General features: G+C 44.0%; 2 protein-coding genes across 7 annotated transcripts in view; one reads left to right on the forward strand and one right to left on the reverse strand.

Annotated features, from left to right (window-relative positions):
- Positions 1-10,264, reverse strand: part of SACS (sacsin molecular chaperone) — a 143,706-nt gene extending 133,442 nt beyond the window's left edge. Inside the window, exon 1 of one of the 2 annotated variants that reach the window (XM_053311813.1) lies at positions 10,186-10,264. The gene's annotated coding sequence lies outside the window, so the exon portion shown is untranslated. The remainder of the gene's footprint in view (positions 1-10,185) is intronic. The other variant, XM_053311816.1, reaches the window with a different exon arrangement.
- Positions 1-14,002, forward strand: part of TNFRSF19 (TNF receptor superfamily member 19) — a 101,198-nt gene that overhangs the window by 15,739 nt on the left and 71,457 nt on the right. For 2 of the 5 annotated variants that reach the window (XM_053311823.1, XM_053311824.1), the window contains exon 2: positions 2,579-3,289. The exons of 2 other annotated variants lie outside the window; for them this stretch is intronic. The gene's annotated coding sequence lies outside the window, so the exon portion shown is untranslated. Of the gene's footprint in view, positions 1-2,578; positions 3,290-5,523; positions 5,556-14,002 lie in introns of those variants that run through there. One more of the 5 variants, XM_053311826.1, reaches the window with a different exon arrangement.

Consider the following 14,002-nt stretch of genomic DNA (forward strand, 5'->3'; position numbering starts at 1 on the left):
TGATGCAAAGTTGTGTTGACAGAGTTGGCAGTACTTCCAGCAACCTCTCTTTTCACCTGAGTGTTTCTGCTACAAGTTGTCCTCTTTTCTGTGCCTGTCTTCCCCACTCATAACAAACAAGCCAAAGAGGAAGAAAGGTGAACTACACTTTAAGAGTGACCCTACACTCTTAGTACAACCATGTACAGAAGAACAACCATGAGGATGTAAATATAGAGATAGACAAAAAGGAAACTTTTCAAAGAGTGCATAAAAATATATTAGATATATACATAAAATAACATTAGAAACTGCATACTATATATATTTTTTAATTAATATATGTAAACTCTCTAAGTGACAAAATGCAAGAATTGCAAAACTGGACAATCACAAAAATATAAGCTGATTATGCAGTAATTACAGTAAACAATTATTTTAAATGCAATTATGCCTATTCAGAAATTTATTCAGAACCTGAACATAGGAAACTGTTTTATACAGAGTCAGACCACTGGTCCCTCTAGCTTAGTATTGTCTATCCAGACTAGCACTGGCTTCTCCAAGGTTACAGGCAGGAGTCTCAGCCCTATCTTGGAGATGCCAAGAAGGGAACTTGGAATGCAATTCCCAGAGCAGCCCCAGATCATACAGTGCTCACACATGTAGCCTCCCATTCAAATGCAATCCTGGGCAAACCTTGCTTAGCAATGGAGACAATCCGTGCTTGCTACCACAAGACCAGCTCTCCTCCTCCTCCTCCAATTGCAATCTCTCCAACCTCAACATGAGGTCAGTCCATTAGCAAAAGAATAGAACTAGATCTAGTAAAGACATAAATCTCATTTTCTAAGACTTGTTTATGACTAAGGATGATGCAACATTTGCTGATAAATGCTTATTGAAAAGCTGTTAGAATTGGGGAGAACAGGGGAACTGAAATATTAAACTTTTAATAATATCATATCCCACCAATCAAAATTTAGGTTGTAAGCTCCTTCACATAGGGATCAGTCTCTTTGCTTATTTGATTGAATAAAGTACCATCTATATATATATTTCTCCTGGGTGTGCCCAGGAGAAATGCGTCCCGGCAGCCCAGCTGGTTGGCTGGGCTGCGGGGGCGCCTGATTGGTCCTGGTGCACCCAGGAGAACAGCGGCGGCCATGGCCGGGGAGCCAGGCGGGCCCGGCCGTGGAGGCGAGGCAGCGGGCCTGGCCACGGAGGCGAGGCGGCGGGCCTGGCCACGGAGGCGAGGCGGCGGGCCTGGCCGGGCCGGCGGCGGCGGCACTCTCCGGCCCGGCCGTGGCGGCGGGCCCGGCGGCGGCGGCACTCTCCGGCCCGGCGGCAGCGGCACCCTCGGGCCCGGAGGCGGCACTCTCGGGCCTGGCCGTGGAGGTAAGGCGGCGGGCCCGGCCGCAGCGCAGGCGGCGGTGGGCCCGGCCGCACTAGAGGCACAGATGCTCTGTGCCCGGGCCCACTAGTATACATTAATAGCGTAAGAACAGCACTGCTGGATCAGGCCAAAGGCTTATCTAGTGGCCTATCTAATCCAGCATCCTGTTTCACACAGTGGCCCACCAGATGCCTTTGAGAAGCCCATAGGCAAGAGTTGAGAGCACGCCCTCTCTCCTTCTGTTGCTCCCCTTCAACAGGTATTTAGAGGCATCTTGCCTCTGTGGCTGGAGGTCGCCTATAGCCACCAGACTAGTAGCCAGAAGAAAACTGGAAGTTCTTCCACTTCATACTGTCTGTCTTGAGATTCCAGAATTTCCAGCATGGGAAATGCTGGAATTGTGTTACATCTGAAAAACAACAAAATCTTGCCTGCCATAGCATGCAGACTGATGTCTGTTTTGGAACTTCCATTTTTGGAAGGAGTGAGAGAACCATATATCCCAAATCTCTGATCCCAAATTGAGTTATTCTGTCTGAGAATATGCTGCTGTTTAGGCTTTCTTGGTTTTTTACATAAAGATAAAGCTGGTAATAGAGAACCACCTGCTTGTTTGGCTGACTGCAAATATATGAATAGACACACTGACCTATCCTTTAGGATAACCTATATGACAGTTTAGGATAGTTGGAAGATTTAGCAGCAGTGCAGCACAATCATATTTAACATATTTCACTGAACCATCCAATCTATATTTTAAAAGGGGACTAGACAAATTAATGGAGGACAGGGCTATCAACAGCTACTAAACTCGATAGCTGTATATTTCCATCAGGATCAGAGATGTCATGCCTTTGAACACTAGGTGCTAGGGAACACCAATGGGAGGGAGCGGTTGCCTCGGCCTCCCACTTGCAGGCTTCCCAGATGCACCTGGTCAGCCACTGCATGAAACAGGATGCTGGAGTGGATTTGCTTTGGCCTGATTCAGCAGGGTCTGTCTTATGTTGTTATGGCCCCACCAATCTAATCCTTTGAAACACAGGTTTCATGTTAATATGGGCCTTAGGTTTCTCTGGTATCTTTGTAGTGCTAAATAAAAACTCAAATATTAATGTCTAAAGTAGAAACAAAATTGCTATATATCTGTTGAATTTGGAGACACATGCTTCAACTCTGGACTTTTTCTCTTTGAATACACAGGAAAGGGATAATGGCTTGTGTCCAGCTGACATCGGTAAAGTGCCACTTGATAGCAGCAGAGAACAAATTTGCCCAATAGCAGCCTATTATTAAGTGCAGCAATGTCTGATTTTAAGCCAGAAATGTTTGAACTGGCGACAGAAACAGGAAGCATGCAGCTGGCACACTTTGGTTTCTTTCAAGACTTGCTTCCAGGCAAGTCAGTCAGTTATTTGTATGCTCCAACTCCTTTAATTTTTAATCTAATTTTCTGTGTGAAAAGCACCATGTTATTATTGCATATTGTGGTTCAGAAATCGTATTGCATGCTAGGTTGGATTGGATACTGTTTCTACATATATCTGCTGAGCTGTCTGAGCTGGGATGTTTTTGTGAATTGGATGCTAGTAAAATAGCTAGACACATATGCTGTAAAGTACTGAAGAGAATTTGCAACAACTGCTGAGGATCTATGCTTTTTCTGAAATTTAATATCCAGATGTTCACAAGTTTCTTTTTGAAAGTTCCAGTTGTCATAAACTTCATCTCAAAGCCTTTTGATAAATTGCACTATTCTCAAAGTTGAATAATTCTTTAAAATATAAATGAGGCAATTCATCTCATTACAGCACAGCAAAATAAGCAGAGGTACTAGGCTAGTTCTAGAATCGCCATGTGAAAGACTTGATATTTGAAAGCTGATGCTGAGTTTTAGCACATGAAATTCCTCGTGTAAGTATTGGGTTTGGCAATATTCATCGGAAAATGTTAAATCTGCCTTTCAATAGAAAAATACTGACAGTTGTGTAAGAAAAATAACTTGGTAGGCAAGCTGGCAAAATATGTGTGGTTTTAGAATGTATACATAGCATTTATATTGAAGTCAATCTCTTTTATGTTTTGGCTGGCTTTTGTTAACCAATAATTAGGTATGAAGTCAATTTAATTTATTTATTATATTTACATCTTCTAATTTTCATTTAAAAAAAAAGTCATGGCAACAAATAAAGTAAAATATTATGTATGGGTCCTAGAAGGCCTTGCTGTGTCTTCCTCTCCTACTACCTATATAGTACCTGGGCACTGATGGAGACTGATGGAGGGTCCAGGTGACAGATAAATAGGAACGGAGGAAGCTGCCTTATACCCTCAGACCCTCTAGCTTAGAATTGTCTGCAATACTGGCAGACAATTCTGGCAGCGGCTTCTCCAAGGTTACAGGCAGGAGTCTCTCTCAGCCCTGTCTTGGAACATAAGAACAGGTTTGCTAGATCAGGCCCAAGGCCTATCTAGTCCAGCATCCTGTTTCACACAGTGGCCTCTGAGAAGCCTATAGGCAAGAGGTGAGGGCATGCCCTCTCTCTTACTGTTGCTCCCCTGCAGTGAATATTTAGAGGCATATTGCCTCTGAGGCTAGAGGTGGCCTATAGACTAGTAAGCCATTGATAGACCTGTCCTCCGTGAATTTGTCTAAGTGCTTTTTAAAGCCATACAAGCTAGTGGCCATCACCACATCCCATGGCAGATAATTAAAGATTAATTATCCACTGTGTGAAAAAGTACTTCCTTTTTTCATTCCTAAGTTTCCTGGCCTTCAGTTTCATGGGCTGACCCCTGGTTCTAGTGCTGTGAGGGAGGGAGAAAATTTTCTCTCTGTCCACTCCATGCATAATTTTAATGGCCTCTATCATGTCTCCCCATAGTCACTTCTTTTCCAGACTAAAAAGCTACAGATGCTGTAGCCATGCCTTATAAGGAAGGTGCTCCAGGCCCCTGATCATCTTGGCTGCTCTTTTCTGCACCTTTTCCAGTCTACAGTGTCCTCTTTAAGATACAGTGACCAGAACTGCACACAGTACTCCAAATGTGGACACACCAGAGATTTATATAAGGGAACAGTAATATTAGCAGTTTTATTTTCAGTCCCCTTCCTAATTATCCTTAGCATGGAATTCGCCTTTTTCACAACTGCCGCACACTGAGTCGACACTTTCAATGAGCTGTTCACCATGACCCCAAGATCTCTCTCCTGATCAGTCACTGACAGCTCAGACCCAATCAATGTAATTGATATATGTGAAGTTGAAGGGTCTTTTTTTTTTGCCCCAATATGCATCACTTTACACTTGCTTACATCAAACCACATTTCCCATTTTTTTGCCCACTCACCCAGTTTGGAGAGATCCTTTTGGACCTTTTGGGTATATGGTCAGGATGCACATGTTTCAGATAAAGCATGTCAAAAGAGTAGAATGAGGAGTAGAGCATAAACCACCCAGTTCCTGTTTGCAATCACCTGGCATCATTTTTAAAACTGCTCTGTGACCTTTTTGATTTGAAGGGCCAGCAGTCTGGTTCCATCTTGGAACCCATCCCTTTTGTACAGGCTTAGCTTGCCCCAAAATGTATTCCACTGCTTAACAAATCTAAACCCCTCCTCCTGGCACCACCAACTCCTCCACACATTGACCTATCCTGGGGGTCCTGGACTTCAATATGCTGTATACTAGCCTAAATTTGGCTTCCAGGACCTCCCAACTGCATTTCCCAACATCTTTGGTGCCAACATGCACCGTGACAGCTGACACCTCCCCAGGACTGCCTAACAGCCTAATAGATGCTGCATGATGTCTGCAACCTTCGCACCAGGCAGGCAAATCACTGTGCAGTCTTCATCTCTCTCATTTCTCTATGCCCCTAACTATTGAACCACCTACTACCAGGAGGCCCCCAACCCCTGGAGGAGTATTCTCTGTGCAAGAGGATATGGGCACATCACCCATGGAAGGGGTCCCTTCTAAGGGATGCCAGGGAGGGAACTTGGAATCTTCTGCATGCAAGCAAGCAAATGCTCTTCCCAGAGTGGCGCCATCCCCTAAGGAGAATGTTTTACAGGACTCACAACTAGTCTCTAATTCAAATGCAAACCAGGGCAGACCAGGCAAAGGGAACAATTCATGCTTGCTACCACAAGACCAGTTCTTCTTCCTTTTGACAGGTCAGTAGAAAGGACATCACTGCCTCAATTTCACCTGCTACCCAGAATGTATTAGGCCTATGCAAAGATTTGAAGCATCAAAGCTGAATCACTTTCAGCTTGAGCAGTAGGCACTCACAGCATTCCATAACGGCTCAAGGAATGCTGGGAAATGTAGTCCTTCCCAATTCTTCCCTCAGATAGCTGTATGGGTCTGGCAAACACAAATAAAGTGCATCCATATGAGCAATGCACATGAGACTCTTTAAGGCAGAAGTGAGATGAAGGACCATTTGAGCAACCCACCTAGGGCTGTGTCAAAATCAACTGCACAAGCTCACTTTCAACAAGGAGTTTCTGGTCCAAGGCAAATGGTTGGTGATGAATGCATACTGAGATCACCAAACTCAGATAAAAAACACAATATTATCTCCACCAAACTCTACAATAACCATATAATGAAAAACTAAGCCGCAACATAATCCAGTGTAGTACTGTAATACAAAATATTTACAGAATATTATCTGACAAAACATAAATGATTGAACAACATAACAAATGTGTAACAATGGAAGGTTGGTGAAGTCCATAGTGTGGAGAGTGATGTGATATAAACAATTCCATATATCCACAATGGTTACCTGGTGACCTCCATTTCGCTTTACGTCTTTTTCAAGTGGAGAATGACATTCACAGAATATTACTCAACATATTTCAAAGTCCAATTTTCCAAGATTGGACCTCTACAACTTCTAGAAAATTCACTCAAACAGACAAAATCTTATAAGGTACAAATCTACTCACCTAGGTACAAAGCTACTCACCAAGGTAAATGGTAGCAGCAGTACTTTAATCCCTTCTGATTCACAGGGACCAATTGTCATTGCTTATGTGGGCACCAGGAGTCAAAATCGACTTGACGGCACACTTTACCTTTATCTTTCATCCAGTAATATTTAGAAATGGTGTTGACAGCAGTGACGCAGAACACATAGGGAGCCATTCAGTTGCATATAGAGTAAAACATTGTATTGGAAAACTGCAGCTTGTATAACTGGGAGCAGTGATGGTTTTTGGTGATTTCCCCCTTCCCCTTGTGCCTCCTGAAAATATGTCCCAGAGCTCAACCCTATGGAACATATTTTTGGGGTGGCAGCAGAGAAAGCTGCAAAGGAAAGGGAGGATCTCCCCCCCTCCCCATTCCATGAGGGAAAGTGTTCTGCAAGCATGACATTTACTCTAGATGCTACCCATTGTCACCACTGCTTGCCTTGAATCTGGTAGCTTCTCAGGTGTGAGGAAGAGAGCAAAATGGGATAGATGACTGGAGGGTAGGGCTGGCTGTGATTTGTTCTCTCATGGTTGTTTTATTTCAGCCATGGGCTTTAATAAAAAGCTTGTACACCAATTTTGTTTCTAAGTATATATAGTTAATGACATGGGGAAGATGTATGAGATTTAATTGTCCTTCATTCACTAACTAATTGCAATGTAGCTATATTGACAAAAAAGTGCTGTATCTGGAGACCAATAAATCAAGATATGAAAAGGTGCTTGGATTGTTCCCAGATTCCTAATGGGTCACTAACAGACCAGCAAACTACATATAAAAGCTCTTTTTATACAGAACTGCTACAAAGATCAAAACAGTCCATGTTTAAACTGCTGTTCTGAAAAGAAACGTTAATGCAGAAGCAAAACTATTTCAGACTGAAAATAATAAAGTTTGTGGAAATCCAAGTTGTCAAGGTGACCCTACCATTAAGATATGCTGAGGATGTTCACATGAGCAGCCCTACCTGGGTTTGAGCAGCCCTACCCAGGTAGGACTGCTTGTGTGGAGTACCAGGATAAGGGCAGATCATGGTACTGCCTCTCTGGGTAACCCAAGGTTTTCCCCCAAACTCTTACCTAGGTTGAAGGGTGCAAGCATGCCCCTCTACCTAAGTACCTGGTCGTGTGTCTGTTTGGCCTGCCCAGAGCACCCAGCTTGCTGGGGAATCCCCCTATGCATTGAAGGATGTAGGAGGTTGCGGCCTGCTTTCTTCCCACTCCCCGGCCGCTCTCAGAGCTGCTGTGTGCTGCTTGTGTGGGTGCACGGCACTGGCAAGCCTGCGAGTGGCTTGAATCATGTGGGGGAAGGTAGGATGACTCCTGCCTTCCCCCCAGCTGGGGGGTAGGGGGGCGATGCAGGGAAGTGAAAATTGTTACAGTTTGTTGTTGTTGTTTTTTTTAAAAAAAAACTTGTAAAATGCGGCTTAATAAATAATAATAGTTGTATGCTAAGAAGAAGAAAAAAATGTGTCCAATTTACTAATCTGATGGGAGCCACAGAATAGGTCTCTAATTTCTTGGAGCAGATCAAGCTAATGTGCCTTGCTCTTGGGGTTTCCCATCCAGTTTCCAGGCACAGCCAGGAAAAGATTGACTAAATGGAATTAACATAATTAATTCATGCTATGACTAGAATAATAATTATAAGGAGAAGTTTTAAGAAGTCTCATCTCAAATTAGGGTATTTTCCAGGTAGCTGTCTTATTCATCAGACAGAGGGATAGACACATTCTTGTCCCATACTGAGTTTGACCAAACTGTCCTTGGCTTTATCATCAGCCTAATAACCCAGCTCTATAGTAAGCCTTTTAAAGAAAAATAAACATTTATGTCCCAAAATCAGGAAACAAACCATTAATTCTGCAAATTAAGTTGTGTGTCACCTGTGGTGGAAGATATTGCCATTTGGCTGTGGTTCAATAACATGGGAACTTGTAAAAATCTTTAGCAATATTATGCTAATTTGCAAAATGAATTGGCAGTAGATATAGTTCTGTTACAGTTTACAGATCTTTAAAAAAACTATACACTGGCACTTTGGTCAAAGAGTGGAAAGGAAAAGTTCCATCCTGCCCTTCTTCCTCTTCTAAGGGTAAAGAGAAACAGTATTCTAAGAGCAGTCACTGCAGCTTCTTCACTGGCAGTCCAGACTCATCTACATAACTTGTATCATAGACATACATGGCCAGAAAGTCGAATGCTAAATCAGCAAATTACTCAATGAGGTGTGTTATCCCTCATTCATGCCTCACCTCTCGTGAATCAGCCGGAAGGTCCTGTTTTTGTAAGCAGCACATATAAGTTTGCTCATGCATACATTTATCTTTGACCTTACAAAAATAAAGAACAGTTTAAAATGATTTTTAAAACAGATGCAAAATCACTGGGCACTATATTTATGGAAAGATGTGATGGGTGCTAGCCAAAAGGTGAATACCATAGCCAGCTTTTCCCTTATTCAAATTGAGGCAGATTGAAAACCTGAAGAACCTGAATAGTGTATCTGGATCATCATCCATTGCATTTATAGTGAATGGGTTCTGTGCTTGCACAGGGTCCTCATGGATAGATTGACTAGCTCCTCATGATGCCCCCTGCCGCCCTGCATGTGCTCAGTGCTTCCGTTATTTACTTACTTATAAAATTTGTACACCACCCCTAACTTTCATCTCTGGGCGATTAACAATAACATTATTTATGGTAGTTGGGGCGTCCTCTTACTCAGTTTCTATTTGACCACCTATGCGTCTACACCTCGTCCCCTAGCTCCTCAGCATCAATAGATTCAATCAATGAACAAAACACTGTGAATTGTAAATACTGGCTATAGACTATAGGACTGCTTAAAGGACAACTCTGTGTGGAATGTCGGGCTAAGCTGCTGTCGACAGACAGACAGTCATGCCGCTTGTTTACTTTGCTTAGGAAAGCAACACAACCCATCTGCTTGCAAAATATGTTGCTTGTTCTCAAAACAAAACGCTGAACTGAGCACCTCCATGCAGCCATATATGATGAGGCACTTTGGCCACCAACGCTGAGACCGGCTTACCCTTCAACATCGAAATCAGGTTATGCACCATGGAAATCGCCACTACAGTATGTAGCCACACAAGGCTTAGCATCTTCAGACCTATCTGGAAGCATACAATGCAATCAAATTACGCATACTTGTGAGTTCAGGCACACCCCAATGGTAATGTACCCTGCTGATTATGTGGAATATCAGATATGGATGCCCAGCATAAAGGTCGATGCAGAGTGCAACTAACAGGGGTTTGCACAGCACCGGCACCAATCAGAGAGCCAACATCAGTACCATCTGTATCATTTATTGCTTGCCAATCAGTGTCACCTCCAGCACAACCAGACCAAATATCATCCACAAATACCTTCGCAGCCAAAAAAGTTGACAATTAAGAGAGCACTCCCAGTAGTGCCCCCGGAGGAGGGTGATGGTTATGCGACAGATTCTACAGAGACAGAATATGGCAGAGGGGATTATCCCACTGATCCACTGGCAGAAGTACCTCCAAAGACTTCATGGTTGCCCACAAAGGAGTTAAAGGCCTATCATGCACAGATAAGAGAGATAGCTGAGGCACTGGGCTTATAGTTAAAACAACCAGAAGTAGATCTAAAAGACCCAGTCTACAATATGATGGCTAAGGCAAGAAGTTCACACCCTGTGGCACTTCCCATGCTTCCTGTTATTACTAAGGCAGCACAATTGGCATGGAAGGTGTTACAGACTTCTACACCAACATGAAAGAGATCAGAAGGATTGTATAGAATCCAGGAAGAGGAAAATACTTACCTAGTGCACCATCTTGTACAAAACTCCTTGGTAGTGGAATGTGTAACCTCTTCAAAAGGAGGACGCGTCCTACAACTCCTGCTGAAAAGGAAGGGAGGAAAATTAATGTGTTAGGAAGAAAGATATATGCCACCTCCAGCTTGTCTGTTAAAATAGAGAATTATGCTGCATATCTTGCAAGATACGAGCATTATTTATGGGATATACTATTTCAAGATCCAATCTCAATGACACCACAAGAATTTCAAGACAAAAGTGTACAGACTTATGAAAGACAACAGCTGTAACCAGACAACTACGCAGCACATTTAAACACCTAGCAGAGATTGAGTCAAGAGCCATGACAACTGCAGTAACTCTACGTCACCATGTATGGCTGCGCCCCACTACGTTGCAACATGAAATGCGAGATAGGGTGGAGCATTTACCATATGATAGGAGAGGACTGTTCTCGGAAAGTACAGACACAATGATGGAATCTTGGGAAAAGATCTTGGAATCTTGTTTTGTAAACCACGCAGAGAACTTGCGTTTTGGGCGGTATAGAAATGTATTTATTAAATAAATAAATAAATAAATAAATAAAATATCAAAATATACAGCAAAAGCTTTCATGACATCAATGGCAACAAGCTCAACAACATCCCATTATTGATCATATGGCCGACAACAACAGTGTGCCACATTTAGGCAACAAGAAAGAAAGGATTTTAGGAGGCAATACTGCCCCTATCAAAGAAATAAGACTTTTGGACAAAGGCAAAAGGCCAAAACACTAAACCTAATAGAGATGAGACTAAATGGACTCTTTGATGGACAGATTCATCCACCACAATTAACACTGAAAACACAAATAACATCACCCAGAGCACACAACATCAGCTTTGCAATCGCCAGCAATTCCATCAAACTCGCAAGTCATGCTAAAGCATGACACCACATAACATCAGACCAGTGGGCGCTGAAGATTATAGAAACTGGTTATGCAATAGAGTTCACAGCTTTGCCACCATTTTCAGGAGTGAAGTATACGAAACCGTCTCTGGTACTGCTGGAAGAAATACAGGTGTTGCTACAGAAACAGGCAATTGTGCTAGTGTGGTGGATGGAGAGAATGTCTGGTTTTTTTACTCCTGATATTTTCAAATCCCCAAGAGGGGTGGGGGTATATGAGCAGTAATAGACTTGAGACAACTCAATGTATATGTGTGGGCATGCAAGTTCAGGATGATGACATCAGGAGCGTAGCGGGACCACTGGCGGCCTGTGTACGGCCGCCGCCGCGCAGCCCCACTGACCTCGCCCCCGCGTCTGACATCAGACGCTGGGGCTAGCCACGCCTCTGCATCTGATGTCAGATGTGGGGACGTGGTCTGGCCGGACGGAGCCTGGAGGCTCCGTTCGGCTGAAAGACCTTCAGTTAGTCTTTAACTGCCGAAGGGGCCGCACGGCCCCTTTGGCAGTTAAATGAAGGCACAGCCCAGGAGCAGCTATTCCCTGCAGGGAAGAGCCGCTCCTGGGCTGTGTTGTGATGGCAGCACCAGTCTTTTAGCTCCTGAAGGGGCCGCGCGGCCCCTTCAGGAGCTACTTAGGCTGGCGCTGCCTTCGCAGCGCTCAACCAGGAGCAGCTCTTCCCTGCCTTTGCAGGGAAGAGCCGCTCCTCCTGGCTGGCGCTGCGAATGCAGCACCAGCCTTTGTTTAGCTCCCGAAGGGGCTGTGCGGCCCCTGCTCGGGAGCTAAACTACCGCCTCCACATCTGACGTCAGATGCGGGGGCGTGTCAGGGCTGCGAATGGCGGCTCCTGATTGGGCAGGGCCCAGGTTCTTTGAACCCGTTCACCCAATGATAGCTCCGCCCCTGGATGACATTGCAAGGAATATTACATCTCCTAGGCAAGGAGGAGTGGGTGGCAACATCAGACTTGAAAGACATGTATTTTCATATGGGAATATGAGAAAACCATCGCAAATACTTAAGATTCACAGTGGGCGATGCAGCGTACCAATATGCTGTCCTAACATTTGGATTGTCAACCACACCACGGGTGTTCACAACGGTGATGGCAGTCGTGGTGGCATACTTTAAAACGGAAGGCATAGTGATCTTTCTATATTTAGACAACTGGCTTGTGGTCAGCAGTGACAGGGAATGGTTAATTTTGCAAATCCAGTTTGTGCTACGCCTTCTAGAAGACCTAGGCATCAATGTCAACTGAATAAGTCACACTTAGAGCTGCAAAAGCGCATAAGTTACATAGGTGCGGAGTTAGACATGCAATTGAAGAGAGCATACTTACTGATGGACAGATATCTGCAAATAAAAGACCTAATTCAGCAGATCATTTTGAGACCACAACCACCAGCAGAGGTTATTCAGAGGCTAATGGGGTTGATGGCATTGTGCAACACCACAGTGTGTTTACATGCGTCTGTGGATATGGACTCTACAGATGTGGTATCTAAGGAACATTCGCCCTAAAGTAGACAGCCAGCAGAAGATACACTTCCACAAAGGGTGCTGAACTTGCTGTGTTGGTGGACAGTAAACTCAAATATACAAGCCAGAGTACCATACGAGCCCTTGATCCCCAAACAATGAGTGACAACAGATGCTTCCTTGTGGGGATAAGGTGCTCATTGTGATGAACATAAAGTGCAAGGACAGTGAACAAGGCACCAGAAACAAATGCATATAAACTACCTCAAATTGCTAGCAGTGTTTATGACGTTGAAGGCATTCAAGCCACTGCTACAAAGGAGAGTGGTACAGATCCATCTAGACAATACAACAGCAATAGCGTATTTGAACAGACTGGGAGGCACAGTATCTCGCTCCCTTTGTCAATTAAGTCTACAGATATGAAAATGGTGCATGAATCAAGAGATTCACCCTTTAGTGATGCACATAAAAGGAGTAAACAGTGTGCTGGCAGATGACCTCAACTGTGCTATTCTACAGAACCAACACCACGAGTGGGAACTGAACAACATATATTTAACGAAGCTCTTCAATCATTGGGAGCAGCCAACAATAGACTTGTTTGCAAGGGCTGCCGACAAAAAGTGTCAGATACTGCTCACATGCAGGCAAGGGGTCATTGGGCGATGCATTTCAACATGTATGGAACAAAGGCTTCTTTTACCTGTTCCCACCACAACCATTAATAAATGAGTTCCTGGTGCAAATGCTGAGGGACAGAACAACGGAAATACTAGTGACTCCTTGGTGGCCCAGACAGTTGTGGTATGCGCCACTGCTCAGGCTCTCAAGAGGAGTCTACCACAGGTTCCTGCTCCAACCAGACTTACTGGTCCAGGGCGGAGGAGCTGTACAACATCCATAAGTAAAGACTTTAAGGATAACAGCATGGTGGGTTGGCTATTAGATAAGATATTACTGAATAACAGAAGGCATTCTACAAGAAAGAACTATTACAATAAATGCACAAGATTCAAGGGTTATGCTAGGCAGCAGAGTTTTCACCCAAGAAAAGCCACATTGAGACAGATTTTGCTTTACATGACAGCCCTCAAAATGAGGGGGGCTAGCAAAAGTGTTTCTCAGGGTACATTTGGCAGTCATTTCTTCAGAGCACTAGGGATGGGATGGAGCAACAGTATTCTCCCACTCAGAAGGCAAAAAGTTCTTACAGGTACACAGCCTGGGAGTACTTTGGATCCACACCTCTCCCTGGTGTCCCAGATTGAGGCAGTGGCCAGAGGTGCTGATACGCCAGCTGTGTCCGTTTCTTGAGATGAATGATCTCAAAACGGAGGTACATATGCTGGTAACCTCTATGCTAGGCTGGAATACTTCA

This window comes from Hemicordylus capensis, chromosome 3 (genome assembly GCF_027244095.1).
Source record: "Hemicordylus capensis ecotype Gifberg chromosome 3, rHemCap1.1.pri, whole genome shotgun sequence".
Taxonomy (NCBI): Eukaryota; Metazoa; Chordata; class Lepidosauria; order Squamata; family Cordylidae; genus Hemicordylus; species Hemicordylus capensis.